Here is a 13005-nt window from a genome sequence, read left to right as displayed (position 1 = left end):
GTTGAAGATCCAAATATAATGTAATTAACAAAGAAATTTGGTTATTTCTGTGATATAAAGCATTTTAAGTTAATCGCTAGAATTATAACACTACACCAGAATATATTCAAACTTAGAGATTTTATATAATTTCCAGAACATTTATATTAATAACATTTACCCATATAATACAACTCTTTTTCTCATGGTTTCTTTTCCATAAACTTTCTACAACTTCCTTTTTAACTTTCAGACTTTGTCTTATGGTTTCCTTGTCTCTTTTTCTCTCTTTTTTAATCTCTCTTTAGGACACATTTACTTTATTTTCCCTTAACAAAATTCATTTCTATTCCTCATACTTTTTTCTTTGCATAAACAGATGTTTTCCTTATTACTTTTAGTAATTTTAATTACATATATTAATCAGAATTCTTTATCTTTAAAAACCTAATTTCTAGTGAAAATTAAGAAGTAAGCAATTTTGAACTCTCTTTTACATTAGCATTCTGCAGATTTGCAAATTTATAAATATTATTTATATTTTCTAAAAATATCTGTCTTTTATAGAAAATTTCTCAGGGTGGCATCAAAAATTTTAATTAATAACCCTAAACATCATTAGTTTCTCTGTAAAAGGAAGCCTATGTTTGGTATTTACTGTTTCAGTATTTTATCTTGTTTGGAAATGAGCTAGACATTCAATAAATTTCTAGCATTAAACAATTTAGCAAAACTCTAACATTTCAAGTTACCAAAAATGTTTGGGAAAACTAATTTTCAGTAGACATATCATAAAGCATAATTATTCTTAAAGAGTTAACCAAAAATCTATTATCCTGTTTGCATTTAATGTACTTACAAAAATATTATCATACCAAGTTATACTTGTTGACATATTTTATAATATAGATGATATGATCTTATTTGACTTTTATTAATACTAAGTACAATAAAAGTATTATACTAAATGTTGATGACTCTGAAGACATGTCTGTATTAATTAAACTGACAAATGAATTTTAATATAAAATATTAATTTAATACTTAATATTTCCCAGCTCATGTGAACTTGAAATTTATTTGGGTTAACTCCTATTACATTTCTGAGAATTTATATAAGTATTTAACTGTCTTTAAGTCAAGTAAATAGAGTTCATTCATAAGTTAATTTTGTCAATACTATCCAAAGTTAGAAATATATATTAATAATGTATGTACATATACACACATACATGCAGATAGACACAGACAGAGGGCTCATAGTTTTCATTTTAAAATTTTGTCATGAATCAGGTACTACAATATAAAACTCACTAGTTTATGAATAACAGTTGAAACAAGTTTACTCATTTGAGTTTAAAATGGCTTCTTCCCTAACCCTCCTTTTTTTTTTTCCCCAGTCTCAGAACTTGGAAATGGTGTAGGTAAGAGTTCCCTGAGAAGATTGGTAGAACATTTACATCTCAAAGGCACTGGGGAGATAAATGTAAGCTCCACCTAGAAGGACTTTTTTTCCCTTAAGTTCAGAATTCTGAAAATATGTTTCATGAAGCCAGTTTTCTCCAACTCTATATGCAAAAACCAATTTGGAATGTCAATAAAGCCTTATCTTGAGCATTTCAGGGCAAGATCTCCTTTAGTTACCATTTAAGTAAGTGCTGGCAAGTATATATTCCATACATACATAAATTCAGTTGGACTGTTAGTCAGCGATGGCTGTCTGGTGTCCCTTTTTTCTCCTGTTTGGGGGACTTTATTTCCCATTTTAAAGTTGGTTTGTGAGGCAAAATTTCTTTGAAAACTGTGTGGTGGGTCAGTGTGCTGTTTGTGAGCTTAACTCCTCTAGGTGTTACCCTAGAGTTATTTCACCTTTTTCATGTGTCTCAGTTTCTCCCTCTGGCAGTATAAAATTCCTCTGGGTGTTCAAAGCACTTAGAGGGCCAATCCTTATGTGTGCATCCCGAAGTAATTTTATATTTTTTATTTAAAAAGTTTTTAAAGATCTTTTTTCTTATATGTATGTATGTATTTATTTTGGCAGTGCTGAGTCTTAGTTGTGGCACGTCGGATTTTTGTTGCGGCATGTGAGCTTATAGTTGCAGTGTGCAAGCTTCTTAGTTGTGGCATTCATGAGGGATCTAGTTCCCTGACCAGGGATAGAATCCAGGCCCCCTGCATTGGGAGAATGGAGTCTTCCCACTGGACAACCAGGGAAGTCCCCGCAAGTAGTTTTTTATATTAATGAGTGGGTTTCCCTATGGGACTGCTGCACAGTATGAGAATTTGCTTCTACCATTCCCACAAGTTTCTCAGTTGCCTGAGAGAGTCACAGCTGGCCTGCAAGAGCCATTGTCCCTTATCTTCAGAGCTAAAAGTTCTCATATGGTATCCTAATTTTTATTCTGACAAACACTGTTAAAGTAGCTAATTCAAGAAAAAACTTACCCAGTCCAAATCTTCCCAGTTTCAACTGAGCAACCATCTTGGTGTCTTTCAACTAAGCAATTTTCTTAGTGTCTTTCAACTGAGTAACTTTCTCAGTGTCGAGGAGGTCACTTATTTTTATTCCCATAGGATTGAACTTGAAAGGGACAATAAGGGGTGGGAGAGGCAGTGGAGAAGTATAGTGGGAGGCAGTGTAAGAGTATGAGAAAGAAGAGGAGCAGTAGGATGAGATTGAGCAGCACTTTTGCTAGTGCAATTAACCTCTTCTAACTTTTGCAACTCATTGATTAATTTAGAATTATTTGTTTTCCTTGTGGTGTCAGGGCACAGGGATTCCTGATTTCTTTTGAAAGTCTTGAAGTAGCAATTAAAATAAGTTTCCCATTAAATTTGATAGGTCCAATATCTTGTCTTTCTAGTTGAACATGCAAATAAACCAATTTAGAGATGCCAAGTGGGTCCCAAATAGACCAACATAATTTTAAATCATCTATATTCCACAGGGAGGTTGGCTATCTGTAGTTTCTTCAGAACAGAGGTTCCCCATATTTACGTGTATTCTTTACCTGTTAACAGAGAACTGGAAACAGCTCTTATCTGTAACTCCTCCCCATAAATACCACTGAGTTAGGCTACTAAGTCCCATCCTTATGAGGAGGGGTGTGGAGAAGCAAAAATAAAGTGCCTGAGACACCAACGACAAAGATATAGTATGTCTTGTATCTGAGATGACTTACCCTGCTGAGTCTCAACACCACTAAGGATCAACTGAGCCCAAGGGACTCATGCAAATGCTGATGCATTGGTCCAGGATGGTGTAGGGAAAGGTCTGGGGTGTCACTTCAGATCCCACTTCTGACACCAAAGAATGTTGTCCTAAATTAGAAATAAAACCCAGGAATGAATTGGGGTGGTCTTGAAACAAAAGAGAAGCTTTATTTTTCACAGGGTTTGCAAACCAGGGATACAAAGCCATGAACTCTAATTAAATGTATGCTTCTGGAGAGAAGAAGGGGTCTGACGGTGTTTTAAAGGCAAAAACCACAAAAAAGAGATTTGGGAAACTCAAAGGAGTGTGGGTGACATTTACAGCCTGACTGCAAGTCCTTGATGATTAGCTGTTATTGTCTTTTTCAACTGGGAAGTTTCCAAGAAGAAAACTTGACAGAATCAAAAGTTCATGTGGCTTCATTCTGTGGTTCTTTGAGAACACAGAGTATGTCATGGTTTGCCATGGCTTCCTGGCTCCATTTTGTTTTGTGTCTCTGAGTCAATTTTCTGCATTCTTTACTCAGGGAAATATCTTATTTTTCTTTCTTTCTTTCTATCTATCTATCTATCTATCTATCTATCTATCTATCTATCTATTTATCTATCTATCTATATATCTACCTATCTACCTATCACCTCTCTATCTATCTCCAAGTACTTGTCATAGCACTACTTATTGACTGGTGCATCCTTTCTTGCACTGATTTGAAATAATGATTTCAGATAAACTGAAGTTTGTATATGCCTTGCAATTGTTTTCAAGACTCCATGCTCTAATCCAATGTTCTGCTTACTTCTGTGCCACTGTCACAATATTTTGTTCTTTTAGTTTCATATTAATTTTCATACTTGGAGGAATATGTTTGTGGTTTAGCTATTCTCATTTCTATTTTATTCCAAAAACATTTTAAAATCACTTTGCTAATTAAAATGTGGTTTTATTTTTATTACATTAAAAATAAAAGCTATACAGAAGTTGATTTTTTAGAATTATTGAATCTTCCTTTTGAGAAATATAAATAAATGCAGAAATATACCAACTACTAATTTATGCTAGTCAGTCCAATTTTTAAATCTATATAAACACTGAACTTATCTTATTAAATTATTATATACATTCTTGTTCATTCATCACAGTTTCTAAATTGTTTTGGGTACTATTAGGGGAAATGGTTGAGTTATTTATATTGTTAAATTTACCTACACGTCTAGTAATCCTAGTAGTTCCAGTGATTCTCTACTTTTAAGCACATCAAATTTAAATAATTTAAATTTTTGTTTATAATATTTGCTCCCCCCGACTCCTTGTGTGTTTGTTACATTAAAGAATGTTTCCAGAGTAAAGTTAATCATTGTGCAGAATGTAAATGTCCTTATGGTATTCCCGAGTTTAATGACAATAATCCTAGTGTTTTACTAGTAATTAAGATGCTAATGTAGTGGAAGAAAAAAATCTCTTCCTCCACCCATTTTAGGTTCTCCAAGAGCCTTGTAAATTAGACTGGTCAAAGAGAAATTAACAAGAAAATGACAAACAAAAGTCATTACTATGTGCATCATCAATATACATGGGAGTATCCAGAGATGAGTAACTCAAAATGGTGGTAAAAATTTGGCTTTATAGATCATGTTAGGCTAAATCAAAGGAAAAGGATTTGGGGGCTTCTGGGTTAGGAAACAAGTTATGGGAATATGAGCAGAGACCAGGAAAAATATGATAAACACCGATTGTTTAGTTAGGTTTGTTATGCAGATTTAATCTGTGCCTTTTCCATTTACCAATGGAGTTGTAAGATTCCTCTTCTTCTTGGTACTGGAGAGGGACATAACTTTGACAAATAGAAATTTAATCATAAACATGAATTTGTTTTACAGAAGAAAAAACTTGTAGCTTCATTTTAGAGCTTTTCTTGCTGATTATTAATGGCCTCACTCTTTTTGACATTTATTGAGATAATGTTGATTTCACTCTTTTGATGTATAGATATGATTAACTATGTTGAGGTATTTCTTAATATTAAGCCATCAGTGTATTCAGAATCCTACGTAATCACCATATGTTTATTCTTATCTGATCATATTATATAAGTTCTTCTAGTTCACATTCACAAGAGAAGTCTATGAGATGTTAACTTTTTCTTTTGCTCAGATTTCTATGACATTCCAAACCAATATTAAAGAATTAGTTTAACTCTATGTACATCTTTTTTTCTCTTTTTCTTTGCTTTTTAATGAAAAACCTACACTATTTGCTTTTGGACCCAGAGAAATACAGCTGAATTTTCAAATTAAACTTAGAATTATAATGATAACTTAGAATATATATGGCTGTTTGGACCAAACAGGTGAATTTGTCCACCTTCTACTACTTCAAGACAGACTCGAGTATATTTTCTCTTCTCTTATAACTAATGAGAGAAAAGGATGAGGAGTACCACTGTAATACTGCCAACAAAAAAACCATAAAAAACATAGTTTTCTTTAAATGACGTTATTGAATATCTCAGTGACATGAGACTTACAAATAATTATGAATATATCTATTCTCATAAGAAACTATGCTTCAAGAGATGAATTTGTTCAACACTGAAACACATATGGAGATTGACTTTATGTGGCAAAAAGACTGATGAAAAGACATGTGTCAGATTTGCTAACAGATCCTAAATGCCAGATCTCTCATTATTTCCCAAGTAATTGTCATTCATATAGTAACCTTTATTTAGAGGTTTTTTTCAATCCATCACCTACTAATTATAAAATTCTTCATTCATTTTTTACTCTATAACTAGAATGATCATATTTGCAAATACAGTCAATGAGCATCAATATGTTCTGTTATCAGCAAGGCCATTATCTCATTGTTGAGGTTTTTCCACCTCTTTTAATAATTCAGGAACCCCAACCTGATGGGCTCAGTTCTAATGTGAGTGCACCACAAACTGTTTAGTCGAATATAGACAATGCTTCTCACTGTCACAGGGAGTTCCTCCTGAAGATTCATCCTCAGAAGGCTGACAGATGTCTCACACTTTTGCTCTGGCTTTTACCACCCTTTCAGCTTTCAGCTCTTCCTCTATGAGTGCAATCACTTTTCCCAAAAGAACATACTCTTTACCAAAGTGGATCAGTCACTTGCCATGAAAAAAGAAGCCCATTACCACCACACCATCTTCTTCACACTCTTGTCCTCCACTTCAAAATTCTTTGCTGTATCTCTGGATCTTATTTTATTTCCAGGAAATCATTCTCATTCTCCTCCACTCTGATTTTCCCCAATAGATCTCTCATATAGAAGAGGGGAGAGGACTGGTCCCCTCCCTCACATTTTTATGCTTTTCTCCTCTGTGATCATGTCAAGTGGTGAGGGAGCTTGTAGTAAGCAACTAAACACACACACACACACATACACACACACACACACACACCAAGTTATGTGCTCTTACTCTGAGGAAATGAATGTTTTTCAACTTTCTTTTGCTTGAAAGAGAGGTCATTCAAGTGACAACACTAAACAAGTAATTTCATTCCAGTTTGCCAGTAATTTCTACACTTGAGGGTCTCCAGGCTTAGTCAAAAGAGAGAAGTCATCTAATGGGAATTCTATTTAATCTCTATCAAGACAGGAATTCTGATATACATGCCTCCAAATTGTTCTTCTTAGCAATATAAATATATTTATATTTAGTTATATATTATATAAATAGTTATAAATATAACTAAGATACATATATATTTGTATATATATATGTATGTATATACTAAGACTGCATAACTAAATAAATATTGTTACCGTTTTTGATGAAGTAGAAAATGTTTAATTACATTTTAAGTAATTAATTTATTTAGCTGCTTTGGGCCTTAGTTGCAGCATGTGGGATCTTTTGGCATGCAGGTTTCTCTCTAGTTGTGGTGTTCAGGCTCTCTAGAAGTGGTGCATGGGCTGTAGAGCACATGGGCTCAGTAGTTGTAGCATGGGCTTAGTTGCCCCTTGGCATGTGGGAACTTAGTTCCACAACCAGGGATTCTCTGCATTGGCAGGTGGGTTCTTAACTATTGGACCACAAAGGAAGTCCCTAATTACAGTTTCTCACAATTAAAGACTGTTCTCTTGCTTTTCAAAATTTGTTAGTGTGATGAGAACATAATTCATTTGCGTTCCCTCTCTTAAGTCAATAAGGCAGTTTTATTCTAGCTCATACCCTTGATGAGAGAAAAAAGGTATAGCCTTACGAGTATTTAACATAAAATATGGTATTTTCTTTATGTTTGAAATATTTTATATTTAAAAATAAAAATATTAAATATAATGTAAAAGGGCTTTTTCATGTAAATAAGAAAGATTGCTTATATCTGCTGTTGGTTAATACATCATGTTTGTTATATCAAATGTTTTTTATATACTCACTATGACCTAAAGATAATAAAAAAACTAGGCAAATATAAAATCAACTACAGCAGTATTACTGACAATGTTTCCTGCCTAAAGAAGAATGTTAAGTTAAACAGCAGTTTACAGAAAGTGACTATTCTTTATTGATGAATATTCTGGCACAGTGATACCTAGGTAAGAAACTTATTTAGAATGACAGCTCTAAGCATAGACTCTCTAAGATGTTTTCCACATATTTAGGTTAAAGCCTATACAAATAACTTTGATCCCATCAGGGAATTTCCTTACGACCTTAGGAATTAGTAAAAGATAAGTCAAGGATTTTTACCACACCAATATAGTTTACCAGTTTGTATTTTAAAAGACACAACTCCAAATTTATAAGTGTTTTCACACTTAGAATGATTTTTTAAAAAGAGAGATAGATAACTAATTCGTAGAAAGGAATTGATTTTTGGTATAGTATATTTTTCTACCATACATGTACCACAGTGTTTTTTCCAAATATTTATGTTTCTCAGTTAGGCAAATGTTGACATCCAATTAAAAATAACACTTTGTTCTGTATTGCAGGTAACAAAGCACAACTGCCCCCACCAAAGTTACTTCACTTAAATACTATAAAACATATTGTTATTTTTTTAAAAGGTCACTCTTCATTTATAAAGGTAGCTCTTACACAAATCACCATCCTATAAAATAATATAACTAATTTACCTTTAAAAATTTAACCATATTTATGATATTATTATCCCTTTTTTTATTGGAAATCCAAGCCTACCTTAAATATTATTCGTTCTGATGAGAGAGCAAGTTGGTATAAATAATCTGAGGTACAATTGACAAGTTATACCAAAAGCTATAAAATTTTGCAAACTTTTCAACTCTCTAATTCTACCTTAAAAAGTATTTTAAAAATATTTATAAACCTATATAAAATGGATGTGTATCAAAGCACTATATAATAGTGAGGCAGGGAGAACAATCTGAATTTTAAATGAGGTATAAATACCTAAATAAATCAAGGCACATCAATACAATGGAAGTTAAGGCAGCCAGTAAAAATTATGTGTTAACGAAAAATTGATTGACATAGAAAGATATTTATGCTAATTGAAAAAGTATGTTTTAGAGAGACATGATGACAGTTCTTTTCTAGTGATCATGATATTTTTATTTAAAGTATAAGGAAACAAAAATGCCTTTTAAAATATAGATTTAGAAAGTTCATTCATTGCTTTTATGAAATATATAATAGAAATAGAAGAAATATATTTTATGAAGCACACACACAGTACAAAAATGTGTATATTTGTATAAATATCAAAAAGGATGGAAGGATTGATATGATTGTGTGATGTTAACACTTATTTCTGTGTGGTAAGATTAACTTATCTTCAGTCTTCTAAGAATGGTAACAAAGAACAAGTATAATCTTAAAACAAAATATAATAAACAATAGTATAATATTACAATATAAAAAATTATAAACAAAGTTTACAGAAAGAGAATCTGCCATGCAATTTTTAATAACAAAGGGGAAAGCATCTCCAAAGATCTTAACCCATCCCTTTTGAGACTTGAACATAGAAAGCAATGGTATTGTGGCATATACTGACATTAAAATAAGATAGAATACAAGGCTCAAACATATTAAACTTAATACTGAACCTGAATTAGTATGACTGAATTTCTGTTAACTAACACCAGTCAGAGAATGATGTCCTGCTGTGTTTTTTAAGCCAAAGAGTAAACAATTTCAGATTTTGATATAACACGTTTAAAATACTTCTATTTAGATACACTTTTATTATAATAAAAATATTAATTTAACCTGAGTGATCAAAATTGATCCATAAAATTGAAGAAACACTAATAGAAGCAATGTAGAGGAACAGATAAATTAGAACAGGAATTGAGCAACAGGATAATTTTTCAACTTTAAAATTGGAATGAACATACACACACATACTCACATACATATATTAAACAGAGTATGGGAAAATAGCCCCTTTTAAACTCTCCAGTTTTGTATGAAAATTTGCACTATCTTTACACACAAGAGTGGAACAATATATATCAACATTTTACATGTGTGCATACAATCAGGTCCAGCTCTCAGAAATACAAGTTAAGAAATTATCAGATAAGCTCAAAGATATGTTTTTTAGAACATTTTGCCTACTTCTCTTCAGTACTCTATTACATTTGAATACTATGATCACAACAAATTGAAACCCACATGATCATAGGCAGAGACTAAGGCTAGTTAAAGGGTTTCACTTACCTTTTATTGCCTGACAATTATCATGCAAGATATTAACTTCCTGCCACTCTCTAACTGTGGAAGTCTTCAAGGATCTACAGTTATTATAGAACAGGAGTTAGCACACTTTACAGCAAATAGCCTGATAGTAAATATTTTTGGCTTTCCAGGCCATAAAGTCTCTGTGGCAACTACTCAACCCTGGTGGTGCAGCATAAAAGCAGACATAGGCAATATATAAACAAATAACTGTTGCTGTGCTCCAATAGCATTTTACTTATAGGCACTGAAATATGAATTTTATATAATTTTCCTATTTTCTTAAATATTATTTTTAATTGACTTAAAAAAAATCTTATATAAATGTAAGAATAATTCTTAACTGGAAACTATGTAAAAATAATCCATAGGCTGGAATTAGCCCACAGATATAGATTGTGGACCCCTAGTGAAGAACAAACTAATTTACAAATAGTGATGGTCACAATTAGTAAGGAGGCCTGCCAAAGCCTGATGCTAAGCACCTGTAAGAATGGCCATGTATCAGTTCCCAGAGGTATGAATGTGGGAACCTTTATTTTTCTTCCTTTTTCTTTTTTCACTTAGAGAATAAACAGAAATTTTGATGACTTCTGATCTAAGCTTGAAAAAATCTTACTTATTAAGGAAAATGATAAATAAAAATTTCCCTATCATTTCTATAAATGAAATAATGAACAAATCAACATATCAAGCGAAGTTGATTCATAAACAACATAGCAACACAAACTCACATTATAAGTTCCCCTCCCTCATTGAAATTATATAGCTTATTTCTTGAAAATGGCACAGAGATCTTGGCATACTTCCTATAAGAACAATGGTGACACTCTGCTAATCACATCTATTTTCATGAGAGGAAAAATATATTTCCAGTTCAGTTACAAGGTAGTTTCAGATTCCATATCAGAAATATACTTATTCAAAGATGTTCATCAGAGCCTTTTTTTATAATAGCTAAAAATTGGAAATATTATAAATTTTCAAAAATAAGGAATTGAAACAACTAGACAAACATTAAAAATAGAAGAGAGCACTGATACTTAAGTGATTATAAACCATCTTTGGAAGTTATTCACTGACTTCTACTTCAATATGGCAGAATAACAAAACCTGAAAACCTTCTCGTAGTGACACCTAGAAATTCTGGTTGAAATATATAGAGGGATTTTTGAATTATCTTAATAATAAAATCAAGTTCATGAGATGGAAATTTATACTCTAAAACTAAAGAAGAGACTGAAAACTAGAGCACTTAATATGCATGCTGATATTGTGTATGCCTGGGAAGGGGGTTATTCGTCTTGGTACCTAAGGACTTGGGTGTTAACACTGAGTATAGGAATTCAAACAGTACGAAATATATATTTTCAACCATTTTGACTTCTTCTTTTTTAATGGTGACACAAGTTAATATGCTCTTTACTAAGAGCTATTCTACCATGCTGTATAGATTTCAACTTGCTGTCAACAATACTTTAGCAATTCTAGTCTTTTCACCTTTCTTTCTGCACTTTACACTATATTCATTGTGCTGGCACTGACTTTGTAACAATCAAATGAATTCTCCTTCCTCAACTCTTTAAAATCTAGTTATACAGCACAAATCCACTGTTAGCTATTACAGTGCCTCACAAAAATGTTTCCAATATGCAATTCATAATTTTTATAAAGATAGATAATCTTTTTTTTTTTTTTTCTTTCTTTTTGCGGTATGGGGGCCTCTCACTGTTGTGGCCTCTCCCGTTGCGGAGCACAGGCTCCGGATGCGCAGGCCCAGCGGCCATGGCTCACGGGCCCAGCCGCTCCACGGCATATGGGATCCTCCCAGACCAGGGCACGAACCCGTATCCCCTGCATCGGCAGGCGGACTCTCAACCACTGCGCCACCAGGGAGGCCCAAAGATAGATAATCTTTGATTTACAATATTCTAACTTGATTTAGTAATAGTCTGCAAGCTCTTCAGAACTGTCTCAAACTACATCAAGGGAGAAATTTTTTTCACAGCATTCAGTATTATTGTATTCTTCAGTATCGAATATTACCAAAAAGTTGTTACTACTTATAAGACCTAAGAAAGTCTTCTCATCTCATCTTTGAATGTTCTTTTCTTACAACAAAATATATAATAGGATTGACCTGACTCCAACAATGGACTAATTAATGATTAATTTGGAAATGTTCACAAAGCATTAAATATCTGCTAATTATCAAGATGAAAAGGGCCTAATAGCCCCAAATTATCAGCCATGATTTGTCCTTATAAAACTCCTATAATCATAGACTTTCAACAAGCTTTTCTTTGTTATTGCCAAAAGCTGGAGCAAAAAATTATAGAGTAATTGTAACAGGATGAAGAATGTTTTCCTCCATTCAAAACAGATTCTAGTAAAGTTAAAGAAATAAATAAGCATTTTTCTTCATATGATTCTAAATGGAATACCATGTATCATCAGGCATTTAACCTAACAATAATTGACTGAAATTTTCTAGTCAGAAAATAGTCAGACTTTGAATGCATCAGTTGAAGTTTAACTATGTAGCAAATATATGGAAAAGTAAAAATTATTATATAACAATCATTTCTATTCTCATCTTTAGCCTTTTGTTAGTTTAATTGGGCTGATGGTTATCTATATATTCCTGGAGTTCATATTAGACTGGTTAAAAATACTGATTTTTACACCAATAGCTGTGTCATCCATTACAGATAACTTCCTGCTATCTCTAAGTCCTACTCTCTATTTCACATCACATCCATTTACTTTCTCCACCTTCTCACCTCCCTGTCACTTATACTTTCTACCTAAGTCTCACTCTATTGAAAAATTTCTTAGTAAGGTTAGTGATGAGTGCCTAGTTGCTAAGTTCAATTAATATTCTGGTCGCTATGCTATTCAGTCCCTCTGCGACATTTGATATGTTTGATCCCTTGTCACTAGATTACTTACCTCTCTTGTTTGGCAACCATGTTTTTATTTTTCTCACATTCCCAGTCCTCTTATCTCAGTGGTCACGGACATTTTCCCCACTTCCACTAGCTTCTCATATGCTAATATCTCTCCATGATTTTCGGTTTTGCCACCTTCTTTTATCTCTCTACACTATCCC

Source organism: Mesoplodon densirostris, chromosome 13, assembly GCF_025265405.1.
Source record: "Mesoplodon densirostris isolate mMesDen1 chromosome 13, mMesDen1 primary haplotype, whole genome shotgun sequence".
Classification (NCBI taxonomy): Eukaryota; Metazoa; Chordata; class Mammalia; order Artiodactyla; family Ziphiidae; genus Mesoplodon; species Mesoplodon densirostris.
Note: the sequence above shows the minus strand (reverse complement) of the source record.